The sequence below is a fragment of the Pleurodeles waltl genome, chromosome 6 (assembly GCF_031143425.1).
Source record: "Pleurodeles waltl isolate 20211129_DDA chromosome 6, aPleWal1.hap1.20221129, whole genome shotgun sequence".
Classification (NCBI taxonomy): domain Eukaryota; kingdom Metazoa; phylum Chordata; class Amphibia; order Caudata; family Salamandridae; genus Pleurodeles; species Pleurodeles waltl.
This window is the reverse complement of record NC_090445.1, coordinates 295,663,773-295,669,658: the sequence shown is the minus strand read 5'-3', so window position 1 is coordinate 295,669,658 and position 5,886 is coordinate 295,663,773.

Genomic DNA, 5,886 nt, shown 5'->3' with positions numbered 1-5,886 from the left:
TATACTAGGGAATTATATGGATGTTTCAGTATGCCAATGTGAATTGGTAAATTTAGTCACTAGCCTGTTAGTGACAAATTTGGAAAGCAGAGAGAACATAACCACTGAGGTTCTGGTTAGCAGAGCCTCAGTGAGACAGTTAGGCATCACACAGGGAACACATATAGGCCATGAACTTATGAGCACTGGGGTCCTGGCTAGCAGGGCCCCAGTGACACATAACAAACATACTGACAACATAGGGTTTTCACTATGAGCATTGGGCCCTGGCTAGCAGGATCCCAGTGAGACAGTGAAAACACCCTGACATATACTCACAAACAGGCCAAAAGTGGGGGTAACAAGGCTAGAAAGAGGCTACTTTCTCACACAACCCCCCCTCCCAAAATCCCCAAATGAAGGACAATAAGGCTAACCTTGGCCAGTTGAGTCTTTATTGTCTAAGTGGTGATAAGTGGAGAGTAGCTCTGCAATAGACTGTTTACTCCCTTTATCATCCACTATATGGTTACTTCCCTGTGGGGATATAAACCACCCTGTTTGAAGTTTTTTAGCTAACCAACAATGTGAAGATATATTGTCAGAGTTCCTATCAGAAAGTTTTAGTTTAGAACAGTGGGAATTGCCCACTGGACCTATTTCTAGTTATGCGAATGCCAGACAGGGATGCTGTCTCAGTAAAGCCATATCTGGGCAAAAACGTTGTCCATATGGCTGTAAGAGAGAACAGGGATGCTGTTTCTCTTGTTTTGGAGCAGGGCAGGGATGCTGTCCTATGAGCTCCACACTAGGGCAGGGCTGCTGTCCTAAGTGTTTTGAGGCAGTGCAGGGTTGCTGCACTAAAGTTTCTCTGGGAGGGTTGGAGGGATGCTCCATGTTGACTACAATGGACTTTTTCTCACCAATATCAGTTATCCCACAGAGAGGTACTTCCACCTCAGTGAGTACAGCTGTGCCAGCTGATGGTTCCCTTGGTACCGGTGCCACCCCAGGAGAGGTTTTCCCTACCACAGGAATTGTATCCTGAATGGCAGGGTGGTTAGGGGATACTGTGATGCCCTTTTTACCTGTTATTAGAGAATGATCCTGAGTTTTCAGGCCTGTTCCCCTCCTTTGCTTTTTCATTTCAGTAGAAATGAGAGGAAGCAATTCCTCAGGGATACCCAACATGGCTGCATGGGTATTAATCTCTACTTCAGTCCAACCTGAGGTCTCTAGGTCATTACCTAAGAGACAGTCTACAGGTAAGCTAGGTGACACTACCACCTGCTTAGGGCCAGTAACTCCACCCGAACTAAGCTGAACTATAGCTAAGGGAAGAAACTTAGTGGAGTTATGGACATCAATAATCTTGTACTGTTGTCCAATGATGTGTTGTTCAGGAGGCACTAGGTTTTCAGTCACCAAAGTGATACTGGCACCTGTGTCCCTGTAGGCCTGGGCCTCAACACCATTTATTGAAACTGTCTGTCTGTACTTATCCATTGTAAGGGGACAAGCAGCCAGTGTGGCAAGGCCAATGCCACTAGGTGTGACAGAAACTGTCTTGGGACTGACTACCCCAGTTTCCATGATGGACCCATAAGTGAACCCAACTACACCCTTACTTTGACTGTTGCCAGCAGTCCCACCACTATTACCACTACTGCTAGGGGCACTAGATTTGATGTATTAGTGGTGGCTGGCTCGGGTGGTTTACCTGGACAGGACTTAACCCCTTGCCAATGGCCTTTATTTTTACACACATAGCACCAAGGCTTTTTAATGTGTGTATGTTGGGAAGAAGAGGAAGAATTTGATTTATCCCCACCCCCTGAAGAGTGTTTAGGATTTGAAGAAGGATCTTTGGTTTTACCCTTATCACCATGCTTATCCTGAGATTTCTCACCATCCTTCTTCTTGCCATCCTTGTCACCCCCTGTATGAACTTTTCTGTTCACTCTTGTTCTGACCCATTTGTCTGCCTTCTTTCCCAATTCTTGGGGAGAGGTTAGATCTGAGTCCACTTGATATTGGTGTAGCAAGTCAGAGACACAGTTATTCAGAATATGCTCTCTCAGAATAAGATTATACAGGCTTTCATAGTCAGAAACTCTACTGCCATGTAACCACCCTACCAAGGCCTTCATTGAACAGTCAACAAAGTCTACCCAGTCTGGTGAGGACTCTTTTCTGGTGTCTCTGAACTTAATCCTGTATTGTTCAGTGGTTAAGCCAAATCCATCCAAGAGTGCATCCTTCAAAACTGCAAAATTGTTAGCATCACTTTCTCTAACAGTAAGGAGTCTATCCCTACCCTTTCCAGTGAAAGATAGACACAATATAGCAGCCCACTGCCTTTGAGGGACCCCCTGTACCATATAGGCCCTCTCAAGTGCAGCAAACCACTTGCTGATGTCATCCCCCTCATTGTAAGGGGGGACTATCTTCTGCAGATTCCTGGAATCATGCTCTCTAACAGGATTACTATCAGAAATACTGCTGCTGCCACCATGGGGTCCAAACCCCAATCTCTGTCTCTCCTTCTCCAGGTCGAGGGATTCCCTGTCTAAGGCCAGCTGTTGCTGATTAAGCTTCAGTCTGGTCTTTTCAACCCTCAACTTTTTGAGTTCCCTTTCTAACATGTTGTTTTCAGGCTGGGTGGGTTTGGAATGCTTGGACACAGAAGAGTAATTGGAAACAACAGAGGGGGATCTGTCCCTAACTGACTGAACCATAGCAACTTGGCCTCCAGGAATAAAGACTCCCCTACTGTGATGGGAACCTCCATTACTACCAACATTACTAGGTGTCCTGCTAGGGGGCAGATCTGGTACAGAACCCTCCCCACCTCCCTCAAGGAGATCCCCTGAATCAGAATGGGAACCTTCTATTAACCTCTCATTTGATGTCCCTGCTTGGGACTCATCATTCACAATAAGCATGTTAAATAGAAACTCTTTTGCAGGGTTCTTTCCTATGACTAAACCACTCTCTAAGCAGAGACTCCTTAGGCTCTTGTATTTCAAATTGTCATAAGTAGTATTTACCATTTTAAGAGTAGAGTCTTCTACAGATATGATAGTAAAAGGTTTAGAAATAGTGAGAAGGAAGAAAAAGTTTCAGAACTTTTTAAAGAACAGAGAAAACAACTTTTTCTAACTTTTTAGAAACTTTAGAAGTTTTTAGAATACTTTTCAGCACTTTGTAAAAAGTTTGAGAGAAGAAAAGCAAAACTTTTGGGGTTAAAAGTACATACACTGAACTGTTTTGTATATTATTCTCTTATGAAAAGTACACAATGACAAAGTGGTAAGTAGTTACAAGTACTTATCCCACCGCTGCACAACCAATGTAGGAGGCTGGCCTGGCTTGTAGTGGGTACCAGATGTACTTACACCTTGTGCCAGGTCCAGTTATCCCTTATTAGTGTAGAAGAGGTGTTTCTAGCAGCTTAGGCTGATAGAAGGTAGATATGGCAAAGCAGCTTAGGCTGAACTAGGAGACATGTAAAGCTCCTACTATACCACTGCTGTCATACGCACAATATCATAAGAAAACACAATACACAGAATTACTAAAAATAAAGGTACTTTATTTTTATGACAATATGCCAAAAGTATATCAGTGAGTACCCTCAGTATGAGGATAAGTTATATACACAAGATATATGTACACAAACCAAAATTATGCAGGTAATAGCAAGAAAAGTAATGCAAGCAGTGTAAAATTACAGTAGATTGCAATAGGAGCACATAGGTATAGGGGCAACCCAAACCATATACTCCAAAAGTGGAATGCGAACCACGAATAGACCCCAAACATATGTGAGCTTGTAGAGGGTCACTGGGACTGTAAGAAAACAGTGAGGGTTAGAAAAATAGCCCACCCCAAGACCCTGAGAGGTAGGTGTAAAGTCCACCTACTACCCCCAGAGAGCACAGAAGTCGTGATAGGGGTTTCTGCAGGAAGAACAAACACCAGCAATGCAACAACAGTGGATTTCTGGACCTGAGTACCTGTAAGACAAGGGGACCAAGTCCAATAGTCGCGACAGTGTCGAGAGTGGGGAGGAGCCCAGGAAATGCCAGCTGAGGGTACAAGGAAGCTGCCACCGGTTGGAAGAAGCTTGGAGTTCTGCAAGAAAGAAGAGGACTAGGAACTTCTCCTTTGGAGGATGGATGTCCCACATCACGATGAAGCTTGCAGAGGTATCCCACGCAGAAAAAACACAAACAAGCCTTGCTAGCTGCAAGGGTTTTGGTAGAGGTTTTTGGGTGCTGCTGTGGCCCAGGAGGGACCAGGATCTCACCACTTGGAGGAGGAGACAGAGGGGGCACCCAGCAACTCAGGGAGCCCTTGCAGAAGCAGGCAGCACCCAAAGAAGAACCTGAACAGGCACTAGGAAAAAGAATGAGCCGGAGTCCATGCAAAGTCACAAAAGTGAGTCCCACCATGCCGGAGGACAACTCAGAAGGTTGTGCACTGCAAGTTAGAGTGTAGGGGACCCAGGCTTGGCTGTGAAATGAAGGAAATCCTGGAACAGTGCACAGGAGCCGGTGCAGCTGCAAATCACATGGTACCCAGCAATGCAGTCTTAGCATGGGGAGGCAAGGACTTACCTCCACCAAACTTGGACTGAAGAGTCACTGGACTGTGCGAGTCACTTGGACAGAGTTGTTGAGTTCCAGTGACCACACTCGTCGTGCTGAGAGAGGACCCAGAGGACCAGTGATGCAGTCTTTTGGTGCCTGCGGTTGCAGGGGGAAGATTCCGTCGACCCACTGGAGATTTCTTCAGAGCTCCTGGTGTAGAGAGGAGGCAGGCTACCCCCAGAGCATGCACCACCTGGAAACAGTCGAAAAAGCCAGCAGGATGAAGAAATGCAAGGTTGCTAGTAGTGGTCACTCCCCTTTCCTTTGTCCAGTTTCACGCCAGAGCAGGGCTGGGGGATCCCTGAACTGGTGTAGACTGGCTTCTGCAGAGATGAGCACCATCTGTGCCCATAAAAGCCTTTCCAGAGGCTGGGGGAGGCTACTCCTCCCCAGCCCTCACAACTATTTCCAAAGGGAGAGGGTGTTACACCCTCTCTCAGAGGAAGTCCTTTGTTCTGCCTTCCTGGGCCAGGGCTGCCTGGACCCCAGGAGGGCAGAAACCTATCTGAGGGGTTGGCAGCAGCAGCAGCTGCAGTGGAGACCCCGGAAAGGCAGTTTGGCAGTACCCGGGTTCTGTCATAGAGACCCGGGGGATCATGGAATTGTCCCCCCAATGCCAGAATGGCATTGGGGGGACAATTCCATGATCTTAGACATGTTACATGGCCATGTTCGGAGTTACCATTATGACGCTGTACATAGGTAGTGACCTATGTACAGTGCACATGTGTAATGGTGTCCCCGCACTCCTAAAGTCCGGGGAATTTGCCCTGAATGATGTGGGGGCACCTTGGCTAGTGCCAGGGTGCCCACACACTAAGTAACTTTGCACCCAACCTTCACCAGGTAAAGGTTAGACATATAGGTGACTTATAAGTTACTTAAATGCAGTGGTAAATGGCTGTGAAATAATGTGGACGTTATTTCACGCAGGCTGCAGTGGCAGGCCTGTGTAAGAATTGTCAGAGCTCCCTATGGGTGGCAAAAGAAATGCTGCAGCCCACAGGGATCTCCTGGAACCCCAATACCCTTGGTACCTCAGTACCATATACTAGGGAATTATATGGATGTTTCAGTATGCCAATGTGAATTGGTAAATTTAGTCACTAGCCTGTTAGTGACAAATTTGGAAAGCAGAGAGAACATAACCACTGAGGTTCTGGTTAGCAGAGCCTCAGTGAGACAGTTAGGCATCACACAGGGAACACATATAGGCCATGAACTTATGAGCACTGGGGTCCTGGCTAGCAGG